This window comes from Lepisosteus oculatus, chromosome 11, assembly GCF_040954835.1.
Source record: "Lepisosteus oculatus isolate fLepOcu1 chromosome 11, fLepOcu1.hap2, whole genome shotgun sequence".
Classification (NCBI taxonomy): Eukaryota; Metazoa; Chordata; class Actinopteri; order Semionotiformes; family Lepisosteidae; genus Lepisosteus; species Lepisosteus oculatus.
This window is the reverse complement of record NC_090706.1, coordinates 6,341,366-6,362,515: the sequence shown is the minus strand read 5'-3', so window position 1 is coordinate 6,362,515 and position 21,150 is coordinate 6,341,366. Positions and strand designations below refer to the sequence as shown.

Genomic DNA, 21,150 nt, shown 5'->3' with positions numbered 1-21,150 from the left:
ACTGGGAACAAAACACTGATCTAATTAATCCAGAAATGAATCCAAGGCTCGATAGATACAGAGACTGAACTATGCTCCCACTTTCTAACTTTAATTAGAATTGTATCACATTTGCCAGGTATAAAGTCTGTACACCTTGTCCTGTAAACTAAAAGATGGGGGAATGTTCAGAAATGTACGGAATGAGAACCAGACCATAAATGGGGGTAGTGCAATAAATGTCATGATGCCCCTCACTGTAGTGGTCCGTGCAGCTTTTGGATTTAAAAACTGTCACTCACCAATTCTTTTACCTCCAGAGGTCCACAGTGCCACACAGACACTGCAGACAGGGGAGAACTTCAATATGCCCGAAGACCAGGCCTCTTGCCTAGTGTGGATTCAATATGTGTTTCAAGGGTCCAGTGCTTACTGCTACTACCAGCTCTGTGTGAAATGAGTGGGGAAGTTTTTTTTTTAATCAAGCTGTGATGTTTTGAAGTGCTCTTATCGCCTTTAACTGTATTGATATTACCTATTTATGATAATCAGGTGTTGTGACTCAGCTTCTTCATTTGTGCTACAATCCCCATTCACAACATGTGGGTTTGTATGCCCCTTGATTATGACAGAGTCTCTATACGATAGTATGACACTACCTTGTCAACTCCTCTCTGGAACTGATCATAGGCTATTAGGTTTCAACAGCATTTTCATAAAGTAGCTTGTGACTCAAACTAATGTTTCATCAGACTTGGGTTATTTAATACTTGACTTATGATTCATTTGACTGGATTTCATGTCACATAAAAATACAATGAAAATCCCACAGAGTGAGAGATTCATACTGTATATATTGTATTATCTCCCTGCCATAAGTGAGTACAACATGCCTCTTTGACATTTGTAGCTTGTCCTGAACCTTCAAATGCAATGGATTGCTGCACACATTTGGTCATATACTCTGTGCAAGTGATCTTTATTAAGTTAAACTGAATGTTTTATTTAAAAAACATGCAATAGTTAAGTCTTCACATTTTAATAATGGATTTGTCACTTTTCATGAAGTGCCCTGACTACATGCATCAAAAGAACATCGACAGTACAACTTAAAAGTACCACCTGCAAGCTGTGGAGAATCTACTGTTTTTAGTTTGAGGGCTACTTTGCCACAGTTGTGCCAATTTTATACAGTATATGTTCATGAGTCTCATTTTAAAAGAGCACTCTGAGACTGCCATTTTAGATTTGTTTCAAAACAAGACTGTGCCAACAAGAAAACTTTACAATGCCGAACTACTGTAAAGACAATTAATATTGGAGCCTTTCCAGAGTGTAGAATAGAAATAGAGAAAAAAAGAGAAACTTTTCTTAAATTTATCTGTGCTTTTTTTTGAAGCTCCCTCCAAAACAACAATAATATACTCTTAAGAATACTGAAAATGAGAGGCCTTTCAGGACATTATCATTAAGCCTGTACTTACAGTATGTGATCTGAGCATCTCATTGGCTGTTTTTTAAAAGAAGAAGAAGAGGATTCAGCATTGCTTGGTGACTTTTTCTGCTCTCCCATAACCAAAGGCGTATATTGTTTTAAATGCACTGTTTCCACCTGTGTTCTCTGATTTATATTTCTCAGTGGATTCTGAAGTCCACTAGGCTGACTTTGTCAGTGCCTTTGAGGATTTAAAATACTTGAATGAGGCCCCCAGGCTCCTTCAAGGCTAGAAAGGTTCAATACTATTAGTCTGTCATTGTAGGAAATTCCTTTGTACGATAAGAATATAACTGGACCGATTCTAGAGCAGCAATGCCTTTTTCTTTGTAAACAGGATCCCAAAACTGTCAACATATTGCTTATTTTTATGTCCATACCATTAATGAAGATATAATTAATTCGACTATTGCATTGTCACCACTAGTCTGATATCAGAAACTAAACAAGGCTAGGTCCGATCATTTCTTATCACTTCTTCATTTGATCTGCTTTGCACAGGACAATTTTAGCACTTGGTTGCCACATTTCTCCTAGGTGTGCGTTGCACAACAACGGGAGAGTGGAGCATGGATCCTTTCTTATACTCTGTGTAGTTTGAAAAGTGCTATGTAAATAGAAGGAATCATTATTAGTGGCACTATTATTATTTGGGTGGACATAGTGTATACTGTACTGTGTATCACTTGTATTATCTAGTACCTTGCATTATATCTTGCATTATACAAATAATGCTACGGCATTCTCTGCATCAATTTAAAATGAATCATTCATAAAGATGTTTTTTTTTGCTCTGCTTCTTAAACAATTTGGTTTGCCAACAGTCCATTTCCAAGTCTTGTGCCTCCGAAGAACGTGGTGGAAGTATATTCTGCAAAACCTTTAACAAATTGGTCCTGTATGATGCTGCTTTAAAAGAATTTAAAGCACAATCCCACTTGCCACAGTGCATGATTAATTCTATCTTTCCAAATCCATGTGGAATAGTTTGCTTACTGTGCTCTCCCTCCCTGTCTTAGGGTTCATCATTTTGAATTTGTATTCAAGAGGCTTAGTGGTCTTGCAGTAAATATTTATAGAGAAAACTGTCACGCAGATAAGGGCTAAAAAAGACTGATAATAAAGCTTAAGAATTTATACAGAATACATAAATAATATTGTTCAATAAATTCAACAACAATAAAGCTTCATAGAATTTGAGGTGCACTGCTTTTAGAGTTTTTGTACAGGTTACATAAACTATTTATTTTCCTTTTACTTTGGATGAAACTCCTCACCTCACTGTCCATGTGTCTTGCAAGAAACTAAGATCAAGTAAGAAAGCTCTTTATTTTTCTGTGTAAAAGTAATGGTTGGAATCAATGTGCTTTGTGGAGGTTTTCAAGCCCCAAGAGGCTGTTTCAAACATGTTTTAGTGGAAGAGCAAACTGTAAATTCTGTGTCAAAGAGATGGTGGAAAAACAAAGGTAGTGCATATGTGCTTCATGTTTTCAAAGCTCAATGACACATAATGTGATGATGGAAGAACAAACAAAAAAAAATCCTGCTTTCCATACTCATTTTTGTGTCTATCTGTGAAGTATAAGTCCATTATGATATACTCACTCAGTTAACCTACCTGGGATATGTACGGTGGCACTGTGGCTAAGGATCTGTGCCTGTGGCTGGAAGGTTGCTGGTTTGTATCCTTTGGCATGCAGAGGAATCCTACTCTGTTGGGCCCCTGAGCAAGGCCCTAAACCCAACTGCTCCAGGGGCGCTATATAAATGGCTGACTCTCTGCTTTGACCCCAAGCTTCTCTTCCTGTCTATGTGTCTCATGGAGAGTGTTGGGGTATGCAAAAAGACAAATTCCTAATACCGTTTGAGTGGGAAACAAACTATACCGTTGATCAAAGCTCTTGCAATTAAATGAGATTCAATAATGTTTGGTTCAGATTTTGATCAGACTGACTCGGTTTTGGGATACAATTACAGCGCTGTGCACAGCGCCATCCAGGCCCCAGAGAGGTTCTAAAAAAAAAATTGAGATAGGAGCAAATAAACATCCTCCTAAACCTTACATGGGGCCAAACTTTCGAGCTCTGATCTTAAAAATTGTCCAAGAAGTGTGTGAATGCTAACCCTAACCCTACCTGAGGTGTCAACTAGGCATTTCTTCTATCTATAGCTGAACGTCTCCGGGCATAGGATTTTGACGTGTTCCCCAAACCAAAAAGTATGAATGGGAAACAATCAAGACCCCATTCTTGATTGAATGAAACACAGGATCAAAACTGAGCAATTGGAAAGCAAATAAGAAACTGAAAAGGCAAAACAAATGATCAGGGTGCGTCAGTGTTACCAAGCCTCTCCACACTGAACATTTCTTCTCCTAGTGGAACAGCCAGCTGACTGATCTGTCCCTCAAGCACAGGGTAACCAGCCCTGCACACTGGACTTATACTGATGACAGCTGTGGGATGACTGTTTGGGTGCGCTGGCATTTTAGAAGTTTTATTCACAGTATATAAGAGACCGACAATGGTTTCCATGACATCATTTAGGGTGCATGGCAAGATAAACTCTGGATGGGATGCCAGTATCTCACAGGGCACACACACAGACACAAACACACACACTTGTCCCAGAAGCCAATACCTTACGAATATGTTTTTGGGAGAACCCAGCGACAACCCTTACAAACTTGGAGAGAACACAAACTCCATGCAGATAGCACTGAACCCAGGTCCCCAATGCTGAGAGGCAGCAATGCTAATCACTGCATCACTGTGCTGCCCAGAACATAATGTTTATTCATTTATTTTCATCTTTCTTTGTTTTTCCAGTTCAAGGATGTTTTGTCAACCTATTATGGAAAGAAAAATCTGTCTCTTGCAAATTTAAGGCAAAATACATTAATGATGTGAATTAATTTTAAATAAGCAAATAAAGCTCACTCTGGAGTACCATCTCTCTGCAACTAAAGCTGACTTTAATTTACAGTTTCAGGGTTACTCCTTTACGATAATGACAGCATGAGAAGGTATGAGTCCACAATGTATTCTCTAAGCAAGCACATTATGCCAAGTAATATTAGTTCAGGTGGTAAGACGAACAAAGCAAATATATCTGAAGAAAATGAACTTGACCTGATTTAAACCACTGAATAATACATTGTCATTTTTAATAAGTACATGTCTTTCTTTTGTTTTTCGCAAACAGGGATATAAAAATCAAAATGCTGCTTTGAAACAGAATTGCAAACGGCTGTCTCCATTACTGAGTGGACAGAAATCAAAAGAGTGATTAGAATAAATTAAATGTAAGCTTAGGTAATGTTCAGCACAAACATTTTATTGAGATTGATCTATGAAGGAAATGTTAAACACTCCCTTGAGGTATATAGAATTGAAAAATTACCCATATGAAAAATCAATAGTACGTTTTAGTTGTTCACTGGGCATTACTCTTCTGAAATCTCTATTAATCCATCTCTTGGTGTAATTTGTATAGGCATGAACACTCCTTCTGAGGAATAAATTGAAATTTTCATCCTGTTCCAATTCTGTCCTGTCAATTTTATTCAATCCTTGTTTTAGGCTAGATAAGTACGTGTGAGGCTCAAGGCAAGATAATGATCACCCATTTTCATGACATTTTCATGACAAATGGAGATCAATGCATCAATAAAAATAACAGCCCTCAAAGTTATCCTTCTCACACCCTTTTTGAAAGTAAAAGCATTAATACCTGCAGCACAGTAATTGATCTTATTTAAATACTCCAGTATTAATTATATATCTCTAAATGTGCTTGTATATATGTGCTTTTTATATGTGCTACCAATAAAAAGAGTAATATTGGTAGACAATAGACACTTCAGGTAGAAATTAATTATCAGAACCTCTGTTACTGTATGCATGAAAATAGTAAGGTGCTTTGCTGTTTGACAATTTGATGGTGCTCTACGTTGTTAGGAAATATATTAAATATGACAGTCTGGAGCCAAAAAAATAATGAATACAAAAATCCTAATGACTTTTTGCGCTGTGTTCACAGTTAACACAGCTAATAACTTGGGGGAACGTGCTCAGCATGTACATGTTCTGCTACTATTGTATTTTTTTTTGTTTCACATTTTCAGACAAAGCTTCAAAAGACCAACCTGTCAGGTACCTAACTGCTTTGGCACAATCTAGTTGAGATCATAGTTTCAGAATGTTAATCTGAGCTGCGATTTAGTCTTCACATTGTATTAATGTGTGGGGCCCTCAAGGGCATGCTGGCACTCTTCCACGAGTTTACAGATCCAGACTTTCTAATGTCTAGAAGAACATTTCAGGTTAAGGAACTGGTAACATAAGATTAAAAGGATCACACTTATAGAAATCCACAACAATCTGTAAGGTGTTCTTCAGAAAAACAGTGCATGTCCCATGAAATCTATTAAAAAAAACAGATAATCATTCCCATCATTTTATAAATAATACAGCCAAATTTATATTTGGAAATACTCAGATTTTAGAGATCCACACCTGCAAAAGCCATAGAGATAAAAATGAGACAATGGAGTGCAATTCTGAAGCCTAATTTTTGGAAGATAGATCAAAACTCTTAAAGTTTCTGAAAAAGTGCTGCACCATATGAGAGCTAAAGTGTGTTTTTTTCCATCTTAGGTCAGGAGTTCAGAGCCCTAACCATTACTCCATGGTGCAGCCTATAATTGCTTTTGTTTCATTCCCATTTGACATTTGACTTCTGTGTCAAAAAACACCTTACAAGGCTTCAGCATGTTCCAAGCTACATTTAGTAGCTAGAGGTGAGATAAGGGCTTCATTCTGGCAAAATATGACCCTTGAATTGAAATCTCTGCAGTGTATAGACAATTGGATACTGTTATTGACTTTTAGAATTATGAAGAACCCCTCCCATGCTTATAATTCTGACTCCCTAGCAAATTACACTCATTTACATCTGTTCCTGATCCTCTGGTACTGCTTTCTTGCTTGTTTCCTCGTCAAGACTGCACACTGTAGATGACAGAGTATATTTACCTGCTGTATACTCTATGCTGTGGCACAATATGCTTCTTAATTCAGACTTTTTAAAACTGTTGGTGATGAATGGGCCATCGCGATCCAATGTCCCCCTTTGAGTTTTAATCTGTGATAATATTGAAAGACCTGCATTTTCAATTTACTGTAAATATAAAATGATTCTAAAACAATATTTGCTATAACCAAACAAAAATTAGTTGAACAATTAAGCTTTTCTGACCATTTTAACTTGGCAGCTGTTCATGATAGACATGAGAATGAAAACGAATTAATAAGTAGCACTGAGTAATGGACAAAGATTTAAAGTCTCTGAAATGCTACGAAGCAGCATTCAACAAAATCTGAAAGAATGATGGCACTTATCAATTGCAGAAATCCTGCAAAGTACTGTACCAAAATATATTGCTGTGAAAGACTGCACTAATAAACCTAAGTATAAAGGTCACATTTAATTGGATTGCTTTTGTTAATTGATTTTCTTTTTATTATGTATTTTCAGTTTCAATCTACTATACAGTAGCTACTTTGACATGTTTTTTTTAACTCTGAACACTTAAGCAGAAGTAAGAGATGTCTTGAGACAGGTGGCCAGCATTCACTTAAAGCCTAGATGGGGAGCTGGCACAGCTAGTGAACAGGTTGCATTTTCAAGAAATATAAAAAGAGTTACTGACAAAGTCAAACCAGTGAACTAATTCAGGCTCTGAAATTAAAACAAGGGCTCAAGGACACAAGAAGTAATTAAGTTGAAGACTGAAAATAGAAAGCATGATGATCTTTTTGGATGTCTGGAACATACAGTACTACCTAATCAATTTCATCCCATTAAACAGGCTTCCCATTGATGTTGCCTCCCTTGGATGAAATTCCTGTATCATTAAGTAACTCAAGTGAAATCCATAAGTTGTGCTGAAAGGCTTGCTCTCATCATTCCAGATTTCTTAAAGGGGAACCGCAATGCTATTTTTATATTTAAATGTTACAAAGAATCGGCATTGATTCACAGTAACTTGTTTAACCTCCAATTTACATCACAAAATGGGCAAAATTTCCAGGTATGCTCAGTGCCATGTTCTGAGATTAAAATGAGACCGCAAAACGTTCAGTGATGTGTTGCGGCCTTTTTACATGGTAAACAAGCTGGCTCGTGAATACTTGTCTTTTAATCCAATAGATTTCGAGACCGTTTTGCCGGGAAATACTACTTACCTGTTAACTCCTCATGCAGATCACATCGGAACATTTCTGCGGTGAAGTGTCTGCTGCATGACCCATGCTTGAATACGCTTATACATCACATTTCAGTGACCAGTGAGCAGGAACGGCCGCATCACATCGCAATTCGTGGGAACTTGAATGCGAGTTTTACGACAATTTGACAACGTACAGTACTTTCACAAAGCTCACAGTTTTGTACTTAATTCAAAATGTCTACAATTTTTCAGTAATATCAATCAATCTATCAATTTATTTTGTTACTGAGTTTTAATAACCGATTTGATAAACTGGGACTACAGTTACCCTTCAATTTCTTTGGCATTAGACCATGTGGATGGCAGGCAGAGACATGGTTAACATGAACGAAATAAAAATAAATTCCTATGTCAATAGGAAAATGTACGACTTCCGAGTGGTGCAGTTTTTAACAAGGAATGCAACACTTTTAAAACCCCTGTTTGCTCACAGCGGGATATTAGGCTAACAGATGTGTAAGATCAATGCAATCCAGACTTGTGGCCCTCTGGAACATCATCACCTGAACTGAGCCCCTGAGTTGCAAAACACTGGCATATGGTGTAGAGGTACTGCAGTGTAATGTCTCACAAGAGGACACAGGCTTGATGCATATGACAGGAACTGCCTGAGAAGGAGGCTCTCGCACAGATGGCTTAATGAAACCTTGGATGAGGCTGATAAGGACGGAGTCTTGAAATGGATCACGCAGTGATGTGTGTTTATCACTGCGTGCGTAACACACATTAAAAAGTGTGTTAATGATGCATTATCTTTTAAAGGTGTTCTAAAAACTGTATGGAATGAGGAGTCCAAGAGCCATGCTGGGAACTGCTTCCAGAATACCCATATGAGTGGCTGGAAGGAGGCTTAAGAAGCCAGTGACATGTTCAATGCAAAGTTTTCTGGAGAACAAGAGTTTGCTCTTGGTGCTCTTTGATTCTTATTGCTGTTTCTGTGGACTGTTGTTTCTTCTGTCCAGCACAGTCAGGATGAACCTGTGGATCACAGCGCTGAAGCAAAATCAGAAATAGCTGGAAGTCGACCCATGATGGGATGCAATACATTTTCCTGTAAAAATGACTGAGGCGTGGTCAGCAGTGCACAATGTGAGGGCAAGGAGGACAGATGAGAACGTGAGCCATGGCCCGCATTGTCTGGAAAAAGGAATGTTAAAACTAGTCCAGTCCTTCATTCTTTGTAAGATTATACCTACAAGAAAGGTGTTTGTTGAAGATCCTAAGAGCTAAAACAAGTAATGCTTCAATTAAACTTTCTTTTCTCTGTGCCAGTTTGAGGGCATACATAGTATGGCTTTGAGTATAGAATACTGAGAAAATATTTGACACGGTAATGAAATTTGGTAACTATGAGAATACCAGGCTTAATTTCTATGGCTCAGAGATCAATTAGATGTCATTAGTTTATAGGTTTGTGAGAAGGGGCCATATTACACATCAACTCCAAAAGTCCAAAAGTGTGGTCTCCTAAAACTGGATTTTTACCACTGCCGTGCTAAATTGAAAAAGAACAACCTTAAAAATGTGATCAGGATCTTCTTTTCTGCACAGGTGACTTTGTGAAGCTGGGATGCGAGTTTTGACACATTGAGAAACATTTGTATGAACTAAGAATTGTCAAAATTACCAAGTGAACATTAGAAATGCAGGCTTCTGTACTTAAAGATTCAGATTTTCTTTATGTTACATTGGAAAGCACGAAAGGAAGGGGGAATACACGGCAGTGAGTATTCACATCCAGCGAGGATCATTTCTACTGATTTTGAAGAAGAGTTATTGGATAGAATTGTCAGACTGGGATCACAATGACTGATTTACTGTTAAAACGGCAGTACTGAAAACAGATTTTTCTCTTGCTCTCTGGTTTCTTTTTCATTTATGTTTTTACTTTTCATTTTATATAAAATAAGGAAAATAGCTCTGCAAATATTTCACTAAAAGGAAAAATCTTAAAAAACGTGTTCTGTTCCGTCTGGCAATCGATCTTTTTGTTGACAACCTTTCAAAAGTGCTTGAGCTTTATCGCTATTTAAGATAAACATACTGCTTGCCTGAACTTCCTTACTATGAACTATGGAAAAGGATTTGACTCATTTTTAATGTTCTGCAAGATTTACTGTTCAGAAAGGCACAAAATAACCAGGATGCGTTCCTCTAGAAAAAGTTTGCAGTTATTGTTTTAAACAGTCAAATCAGGATTTATGTTTTAGCAGTGTTCTTTAAACTGCTTCTTAAAGAAAACTGTGTTATTGACATCTGTTGTGTGGCTGGGTAGTTTCTAGTTATCTCTCACAACTCCCTGTAAATTATATAGACTTGCCTCACATTCTCAGTGTTTAATGCACTTCTCCTTATTTACCATGTCACCGTTGGACCTAATAAACTCCACTGGGATTAATTTATGCGAATGCATTTTTGATTTTCTGAATTCTGGAATCTTGCTCTTATTTGACCGATTCTACAGCAGTATTTTTTTTATTTGTAATTTGGTGACCAAAATTATATGCAGTGAGCTACTGTACGAGAGGTCTAATTAATTCACCGGATGATCTTAGCATAACATCCTTTGATTTAAAAAATAATTATGCCTCCTAACTTTCTGTTTTTTATTGCTTCCCCACATTGTCTATAGAAGGAAAGAGATGTGGCAACATCTTTTAACACCTAGTTCTATTTCAGGGGTTGTTTTGAGCTCAACGTTTCCTTTCTCATAATTAAAGGTTATACTTCTGCTACCTGTAGGCAAGACTCTCAGATTGTTTAAAGGTAAATGTTAAAGTAATCTGTCCAGATTTGCATCTGTTTTAATGTTTATAATATTTTTGGACTAGTGTGTTAAGCTGTAAAACTAAGAGCTGTAAAACATTCAGTTATTTTCTAATAAATAATCTTAGAAATTAAAATTAAATCTTGAGTTATTTTCAGCATATTTCAGCAGTAGGTGCCGTAAGTAAGCAGGAATCAAAGATAGATGATCTATTAATATATGTATTTCCCCCATATTCCTAACATCCTGCTTCACATTTACCCCCCAGGCTTTCACACAAAAATCTATCACTTTTAAAATTCTCTAAACCATACACAGAAACTGACAGGCATGCACATACAGTACAGTACATACTGTATTGTACAGTGTGCGTCCTTCTGTGACACAAAAGTGTTTTTACAGCCAAGAAAGTGCCTTACAATTAAGATAAGATCACTTTATTGGCCGTATACAATTTCTTGCATTAGGAATTTGTCTTTTCACATACCCCCAGCTTGCTCTCCATGAGACACACAGAAGCTTGGGGTCAGAGCACAGGGTCAGCCATTTATACAGCGCCCCTGGAGCAATTGGGGTTAAGGGCCAATGGAGTAGGATTCCTCTGCCGGCTGTGGGATTTAAACCAGCAACCTTCCAGCTACAGGCACAGATCCTTAGCCACAGTGCCACTGCTCCACCCAAATTAGTTGACTGATTTACTGTGTAACGGAAATAAAAATGTTTGAAACATTTCTGGTGTATTTTAGCATGTTAATCCAACCAGTATTGCAGTACTAGTGACGCCACATTTGGCCTTTGTCTCGTGATAAATGCAAGCATGACCACCTTCATTTTTTGGAGGACCCGTGTGTGACACAATTGAAGGATGCATGAGCCTGAACGGCACGTAGATCTCCTGAAGAGGAGAATAAGTGTCTTCACCGTGGGGAAGGTAGGGAGCATGTGTCTGCTTGAAAGAGCTTTTGGGAAAGCTTGTGCTTTGTCTGAATCACAAATTTCTACATTCCCAGCTGTATGGCTCCTGTACATTAACAGTATTAACATTCCCTTTGCTGGGGAATTAAAACAATAAATGTCTGCTGTGGTGAATATGAATTGAGTTTGTAGGATGAAAATGTCTTATAAATTTATCAGTAACAATTTAGTCTTAGTGAATACAGCACAAAATGACCGAAAGTAAGATCTATGGTAGAGTTCATAGCAGTGGATTTAGAGCATAAGGGAAAAATTCAAAGTGAATGTCAATACGTTTCAGAAAGTCATTAATGTAAAGATGGAAATGTTCCTAGGCTTCGAGCTTTATAAACATGTCCATTAGAAGGAGAGTTGCTGTGGTAATTGCAATGCAATTTGATTGAATAGCTTAAGAGAGTATTTGTAACTGCTTGTAAATGCATTCATGTCCCTGAAGTGGAAATACATCTAGATACGTGTGCTGATATAGAATCTCAAATTTCCATTCTAAGATACTGTTGTTTATTAATTTCTTGTTAGGGCTAGATTCATTGTACAATTATGTTGCACTCAGTAGCCTTTCTTGTCCTTCTGTGTGCATCATGACCATATGCACTACATAATTGAAATACAATGTTTGCTCTCATTGGTATGTATTTAGGTTTGCCTAATCTCTCAGAGACCAGGCTCATTCTCTGCCATGCTGTGTAATCAGTCATAATGACATTGTATTAAACAGAAGTGTTTGGTGGCCTGCTCATGTTCCTGTGTACAGATGTATTTCACAGGGAAGGGAAGGTCACCTTCTTTTAATCTTCTTTTTGAGTTTGGAGGAAATTCAACAGTTTCCACTGCTCCCATATGGACAGATTGCTGAACGCTGCTGTCACAGAAAATACAGCTACAGTCAGAATGGAGATCCTCTGGTCTTTTGCTTGATATTTTGTAAGAACTACCTAGAAAGAGCTCAAGTTGTGTGGAATCACAGCTTGGTTTGAAATTAAGGGAACTCTCTAGAGGTCCATTTTTGTTGCATTACTGAACAGTGCCATCTTGTCAAATGAGTCCTGAACTGTAGAAGTTGTGAAGGTCTTTTACTAACATTTTTATAATCCACTTCATTTTATCCATAACGCTTGACTGTAATGCAAACCCTTTGGAGATCAAGCAAAAAAATGAGGGGATGAAAAATAAAATGTTTAAATAGATTGATTTTTTTTTTTACTCAAACATCTAGTATGGCTGTTATGACATGACAAGTTCCCATTGCCCCTGGTAGGTGCCTCTCGGCCTTTCTGTAGTTTTCTCCAGGGAAATAACATCTAGAAGTGTGCAAGATTGATTACACATGCTGTCCCTGGTGAACTGTAAGTACAAAAAATGTTTTTGACCGCAGTCGTGAGGTTTGTAAGTGAAATTCTTTTTCTCTGAGCCTCTGATTAATGAGGAACAAAGTCCTAGCGGTGTTTTTCAATGGGAAAAAATAAGCAGGACCTGAAAGGGCCTGCAGATATGCAGGCAATTACCAGATCACTAGCAGGATGTGTAGTATGGAAATTTGAGCTAAGTAATCAAAATGAACAATTTTGAGCAGGCAGGGTTTTGCATAATCTAATAAAATACGTCTAAAAGATGACAAGGCAAAAAACCCCAATAGGCTGTTATGAAACAAATTAACAAGGCTGCCAGATTCTTCACAACTGTTAATGTATTTTTGCAAACAATATGCCATCTAAGTGGCTCGCATCTTTTTTTTTTCTAAGAGCGGATAATACAAACTTTTCCTTTAATGCAGTATGTGAGCGTAGAGGCACTGAGGCAGCTATCGCTCTTTGGTCAATAGGGTCTCAGTCCCAACTAAACCCACACAATCTCAATGCAATTCTTCATATGAAAATGCTCTTATGTTGCCTTTCTTTTTGAGTGGTATGTCTGGTTTTAACTTCTGGTTGTTGATGCGAAAGTTGTTTTTTAACTTGGCAAGAGAAAACGGACTAAATTTGTCCTCCTTCTTCAATGTAATGCAAGTGGTTACCATTACTCGAGAGTGACCTGATCAATGTTGGAGAACATCTTTAAATAAGCCAGGAAGAAAACATGCACATTTTCTCTTTGACTGTACCAGCACCGCACACGAAGACTCTACATAGTACTGAATTAGTAATCAGTACAATCAATTGATCCCATATTTGAGTCCATTTTTATCTGAATACGAGACTCCACAATGTGGGAGTATTCCATAGACAACAAGCAGAATCAGTTAAATTCTAGTTATGATGAGACAATAAATATAAAGGTTAGTATACAGTACTTAATATTTTTGTGTTTGGTGTTAATTCAATTGACTGAGGAAATGACAGCCCCATGGCCCCTGTCCCTAACAAGGAATGAACCGGGAGCCTATTACAAGAAGGTTTAGAGGGAGGGGTGTGGAGAAGGTTGGCAAGCATTCTGTATGCAAGATAGCAGAAATGTGAAATTATAATTTGACCTCCTACTGAACTTCTGTTTAACAAGAAGATATGTGGCTTTTCCCACATTTTAAGAACGATAACTACTAAATCCTTTTCACTATAATGGGAAAATTGCTCCTTTGAATAATGTATTTTTTTAATTTAAAATTTTAAAGGGCATACTTCATGAAACTGGAGCGCACAGCTTTTTTGCTAATAGATTTTAATGTGCGGTTGATCTGATTTATTTCTGATCCTGCGCTTCCCACCTTTGCTCACTGGGGTCTCTGAGGAAAGACAATATTAAATGTTGACAAATACTCAAGATGACAGGCAACAGAGTTTTGGCTGTTCATTTAATATCCGCAAGGAGAAATGAGCTGAGCCAGCAGCACGGACAAAGACAAATCACTTACTTACTACTTATCTTAAACAGCAGGGAAAGCAGGTTGGACTGTGATTTTTTTGGGGGCTGCCAGGGAGTTGCAGATTACCGTCTTCTTTAAACAATTTCAAATCCATCCTTGCAGATGTTCCTGAGACATTAGCATTCCGGAGAGGACATACAACTGCGACACTCAGATCTTGATGTCTTACAAAGCACAGACAAGGTTGACTAGCTTTTCATGATAGATTCTCTCAAGGTCATGCCAATACAACATGATCTCCTCCTGATTTAACAAAAGATAGGAGATCCAATTCTTTTCAATTTCTAAAGTTCTGAGATAGATGTTCCTTGCACTGTGTCCAGATTTGTACATATTGAGCATTTTTTTATATGACATTAGCATTTTTATCGGTGGTGGATTAGATTGGATATAACTTGTTAAACTAGCATGAAAAACAATTTATCAGTGTCAATACTCTTAAAATGCAATTTGAACAATGCTGAGGAATACAGAGACCATGGTCTCATTGAGCAACTTTTGTTCTTTATTTCTGAAAAGATTCCCCATCTATTCAGACCCATGTCAGATCCACTGTATCTCTTATCCATGGACAAAGGAACCATAATCGACAGAGATCTGACAAATCTTTACAAATGGTATTAGTAGCCAACTAATAACAAGGTAACAGAATAATACTGCAACAGTTCTTTCTATGCAAATAGTGGGCATTGATTATGCAAGCTGAATTATTCACATATCATCCCACACCAAATCTGCTAATGTTTTTTCACAAATTATCAGTCTAAACCTCTTCCGTCTCAGGATGCTCATCTTCTGTTGTCTCATAATATACATTTAGCATAATTAGCATTACTCTAAACATACAGCACCATTTGTCCAAACAAGGTAATTCAGTTCATGACTATCAGGGCCAGGGCATCTCCATCACCTCTCGCAAGCCCTGTAGTGCTTACTGAGATGCTCATTAAAGAACATTTTTAAGAACCTCTGCTTTCATCTTAACTAGCTGAACTTTTTTTTCAATATTTCTGATGACACATTATTATAAAGAAAATTGAATTCAGAGAATCGACTTGGACTTTCACTGCACTGCAAAAGACTCAATCCTATTCAATTTTCAGCACAAGCAATGCTGTTAGTGGATTCTCTAAATTATTTTAGAGCTTCCTCTTCACCTTTTTAACTGTAGAAATCTTCAGCTTTCTCATGCACCTCCGTTACTATGAAACTTTGGAACATTCATCAAGGTTGGAATCTCGTTAAATCAGGCTGGATTAATGCTGAAATATTACTCTGGTTACTTTTGTAGGCTATTGGTGCCGAACCCTGTATATTTGGGTCATACTATCATTTGTCTTCATTTTGCTCAGAATGCTGCCAGAATCCTAACAGGGTCAAGCAACACACACACTCTAGAAACCTCCCAGGGATCTGCTTTAGGAACTGTTCTATTTTTGTTCGGCAAATCTTTTCCATTTTCTAATGCAGTACAGTGATCTATCATTTGGTTCCTTTCAAAACCTTCATTTCATTCTAAAACTCTATGTCGTCCATAAACAATGGATCTTCTCTCCCCCAACAGATCCCTCTTGTCTCTGCAAGTTTGCTAGTGTTTCTTGTGGTTAAATATAACTCTCTGGATGGCATTGATACGGATTTATTGTATTTAAAACACATAAAAACCTTTACCTCCTTAAATCTAAGGTTTGTGCTTAACTTTCTGACCTATCTGAGTAGTATTTATCTGACTTTAGCGCTGAACATGTTTTCCAGGAAACAATATGGTGATTGAGGTTCAATTTGGGTGTAATCCACAGACACATTAGAAGGGCAAGTGAAAAGATTTTCCCCCCTTTCATCATTAAAATCACATTGTATTCTTGATTGGAGACTGTACATCAGTGGCTTTTACCAGAGCTCTTGGCTCTGTGTATTTCATGCTACACATCATCACTTGTTGCATTGAATGGTTGCTAAAAGTAGTTGCAAAACAATCATTTTTTCTAGCACCCTCTTACTTGGCTTCTCAGCTTCAGGGGGATGTGAGAGAGAGATGTGAAAGGAGGGCCTGGGTGCGAGACTTATATACTTAGTGCAGGTGAGTGGAAGTGGGTGAGTTTAGGATCTAACATTCCTCCTGAACTTCTGTTATAAACTCATTTTTACTTAATTTGGTCTGAGATGATACCTAAAACAATGTGCCCTGTTCCAAAAGTTATGTTAAAAAGCAGTGACTTATTTTCATCAGAGTATCTTTATTCGCACTGGGAATTTACTGTTTTCTGTACCATCCCCCAAAACAACTATTGACTTTGGGTGGATGTCATTTCAGTTTGCTGCTGCCAGAGTTAGCTTAAACTGTCCACTTTCATATCGGATGGTGTTTTGAGTTGCAAGATTAAATCTTTGGTGCCTCACACTTGCCCTTGTTTTATACTGCCGCTTCCTGTTATGCTATACTGTGTTATGTGATTTATTTTTCTATGGATTATTCTTTTCTTTACTCCACTGCTTTGCTTTCTGTGTTGCAGTCGTGTGACCCCCTTGGTCAAGACAATATTGGTAAGGAGAATTTGTTCTTAACTAAACTGTCTGGTTAAATAAAAGGATTATCTTTATTTATTCACATCAGCTTTATGTTATAGTGAGCAGGAAGCTATTATCTGCTTGTAAAGGGATTGATTGACTCATCTTCCCTTAATATTTTCTGTATAGTCTAAAACATGTAGTTCAAGCTTGCATATCTGGGGAGGAACATATGTAACATCATGCAGACAAGAGTGTCTTACAAAAACGTTTTTAAAGTCTAGAGAATGAAAAAAAATATCTAGTAACTACATTGTAACCCCAATTTCTTAGAGGAGATATAAGGTCTCATGATCCATCTATGACAGACTTCAGAATATAAGTCCAGAATGGTTAGAGTAAAGATGTAAAATAACCTATTGGCAGTATGTCAGGAATACTTCATTGAGTTCTCGGCATTTCATTATTAAAAGGATACAGATACCTCAGAGGACCTTCAAAGAAAGGCAACTAGCCATGTTTCCAGGCTCTAATGTATGGGATATGAGAAAAGATTGAAAGAGGTAAATCTTTTTAGCTTCAACAGATGGTGGGTCAGGAGAGGCTGATTGAGGTCTTCAAAAACTGGAAAAGAATAAATAATGCTGAATTCAGCATTAATTTCAAGTTTACAGAGAGTGGACATCTATGGAAGCCCTTTCAGAGTAGAATCAAAACCGTTGCTAGGAAACACTTTATCATGTAGACCATGGTCAACCGACGCATACCAAGTCAGTTGTTGGAGTTAAATCCAAAGCATCAAAGCACAGATCTTAGGCTGCAATCAGGTAGAATCATCTGGAATACAGCGGGTTCCTGCTGTCATCTAGCGTGGTCTTATGAGGCAGTGTCTGTGTGTCTGTGTGCTCACATGTGTTATTTTTCAAATGATGAGATCATGAATCATGATTCTTCTTTACTCTTTGTTTATCCATCCATTTTCTAACTGCTTTATCCAATTAAGTGTCCTAGGGGAGCTGGAGCCTAACCTGGCAAGCAATTGGCACACAGAAATGCCACCTCATGCTCACACCTAGGGCCAGTTTTCCCAGAACCAACATACTGTACCTACTTTGGACTGTGGTTGGAAACTGGAGCACCTGGGGGAAACCCACACAAACACAGGAAGAAAACTCTGAGCAGATAGTGTGCCAGGTCCAGGAGTGAACCCAGGGCCCTAGGTCTGCAGGGTGGCAATGCAAACCCCTGAGCCACCACGCTGCCCTCCTTTTTTTGTGCTTAAAATTTGAAGTCTCACATTGGATTCATCTCACATCATTAATGTGGTCCTAATTTCTAGGCTTTTTCCTGTCAGTAGCTTCTAAATTCAAATTCAGATCTAAATGTTTTTGAAGCTGATATGGCTAAAGAACTGTGAGTTTGTCTGACAGTGTTTAAAGCATTACATAACTGCAATATTGTTTTCCTGCCGATAAAAGCAAATCTTAAGCAAAACTTAGTTCTGCACCAATCTCACTGTGCAGTCAGGTTTGAATTCTATTGCCTCTGTTGCAGAATGTTTCCTTGGCATGCCTTCATTATGACAAATTGATTAGATTACAGTAAATGCTACAGAAAGCAGAGCACGTTGTAATTTACAGCTGGAGAGAAACTTAAAACAATAGAGGATTAGCATATTCATTTCACAGAAATCAGGTCTGAGACTCCATGCAGTGTGAAGTCATCTGTCTTATTAGATGCGATGTACAAAGAAGTGCCAGCATAGTTGCTTGAAGGAAATGTATTCTTTACTTTCCAGTTTTTCCATTGTAATTACCACATGATAAATGTTGTTACTTATCATAAAAGTGTTGTAAAAACTCCCCTGTAGTTATAACACACAAGGAGTGTATTTATTGCTTTACATTAATAGGAGAGTGGGTTCAGGACGTTTAGTAAATGATGTGCTAATTTATCATATATGACATAACTTGTTTAATAATAAGTGGCCAGTTTCATGCAATGACTGAAATGCTACACATGCATATAAACTTAGTTGTACACCATAATCTCAAGATCTTTGATTATAATACGTAAATTTACTATTACAGCTGTCCATAGGGTGTGTATGCTCAGACAGCAGTGCATGGTCACACTGCAGCAGTCTGAATGCATTATTCACAGAGCTGATAAGGATCAACAGTTTGTCATCTGAAAGAAGCAGGAAGCTGTTATAGCAAAGTAGGCCCACAGTGGCCACAGGCTTCGAATCGCAATTGAGCGTACAGAGAACTCTACCAATTCTGAAGTAAAAAAGCAAAGCATCTGTTTTCTGGATGGGAGTTTGATTTTCAAACAAAGCCAAAAAAGCAGGCCTGAAAAATTCATTTTTTGTTGCAAAATAATTTGCGTGCCATGGGTCATTTTCCTTGTTAGAATGTTCCACAAAGTCAGGCAAACGATAACATGAAACGTACAGTAAGTGCTGTATATTTCGTAATAATAGCACCGCGTGTTCTGCAGAGCTTCCCTTTCTCAGCTGACACATGTTCTTGTGCAGGGAACCTTGATCAAACAACTGTTAAAAACCAGCATGCATGCACAAGAAAATGACAAAACAGGAGATGGCCTTGTTTAAACATGTGCAAGTGATTAATTCTAATAGATAAAAAATAAATATCGAAATGTGCAACTAGCGGCGCCCACATGAATGTTCCGTGGCAACAATGTGCCTTTAAAAAAAAAAGAATTAGGGCTCAGAATCTCAGCAGTGTTATCAAATATAATGGAACAGGATCTTTTTAGCGTGACAAAAGTAATCAATCAAAGTTGGAGAGTAAACAGAAGCATAAAAAAGAGAAAATAACAATTGGAATGCTCTTTGAAAATTAAATTTTGTTAAAGAAAAAAGATTTTGAAATCAACTAGTTCTCATAATGGGTATTATTCTAAAATCTCCAGAGACTGCTAAGATGCAGAGGAGAAGTACTGTGTGGAATATTTTGTGTGGAAAGGATGGTTTAAAGTACTCTATATCTAGGTATTTGATACTAGCGTGAGAAGATGTCTATAACTAAACTCGTTACTGTTTTTCAAAACCTGTTTTGAACATTATATTGCATCACTTATTACTAGGCTTGCTTTCAGTTCCCTCCAAATACCACAATGTGCTTCCTAAAGCTTGTTTTTTGGCTTTGGCAATGATGAATTTGGTTAGTGGTTGCAATCAGTCTTATCCACAAGGACCCAAATCATTATAAAAGTGCCCTCTGGGCAGTTTCCAGTGATGTAACTCTTGAGTTATACATAGATGGACAAATGTAATTGTTTTCCATCTGCTCTTACTGCAGTTATGTAGGGATTCCTTCATGGGATGATGGAGCCACATAATCACAGCTACAGGAAAGGAACTTGCAATGATTATAGCAAATCACATGAATGGTGAAACAACCTAAATGGTCTATGTGTCTATGATAGTGCCATACTAGCGTCATCCAGTGCAGTAGTGTCCAAAACTAAGAGAAAGAGTAAGTGTACAGGAGGGCAACAGAAGAACAAATTTGTAGGCTTGTAGAATGTTTTAAGTATGAGAGCAAAGACAGTTTACTTTATACTCTTATTTAGCATTGTGGATCTTCATGCATACCACCTGTAGAGGCGCTTAATTCTTGCTAAATTACACCAGATTAGAGATTTTATCATTTAGTGAACATTTTGGCTAAAGTCCCATGTATTTGAGAAGACTGGTAAGTTATTCCAAACCAATGCAACAAGGTGATACAGTAAATAAACCAACTCTCACCTACCTGTATCACCATCTCTTCTGCCATTGTGTTTTTATTTATTTAACTTCCATTCTAATTCCTAAAAATACTTTGTTCTCAATCCATTACAGTGTTGCTCACAAGAGCACTACCTATCCTAATAAGAGTATTTACTGTTAAGCTAAGAGACAGAGTGTGTGTGTGTGTATTGTGCAGGATTTCATTGTGTGTATTTTAAAATCCACCAAGACATTTTCACGATCCAAGAGTAGTTTCTCCCACATTCATATAATGAAGGCCCCTGTTTATTACAAATTTGTGCATTCGTTTTACTAAGGCTCATTAAACAATCATAAAGTAGTAAAGTGCACACACAGAGCGGGAATGGAATTAGAATGCAAATGTGGCTTAATAGTGAAACATAACTCTCTGTGGACTAACAGCAACCAGCATATTATAGTTCAGAATTCCTTCCTCCTTCCACGGAATTCTGTTTCTGCACAGATGTGGGAATGGGTACAGTAACTTTCT

The 21,150-nt window shown here is 37.5% G+C and overlaps 1 long non-coding RNA gene across 1 annotated transcript in view; it reads left to right on the top strand.

The window, feature by feature from the left end:
• Positions 1-16,848: 16,848 nt before the first annotated feature.
• Positions 16,849-21,150, top strand: part of LOC138241784 (uncharacterized) — a 264,964-nt gene continuing 260,662 nt past the window's right edge. Inside the window, exon 1 of the long non-coding RNA XR_011191061.1 lies at positions 16,849-16,912. This is a non-coding gene — a long non-coding RNA (uncharacterized lncRNA). The remainder of the gene's footprint in view (positions 16,913-21,150) is intronic.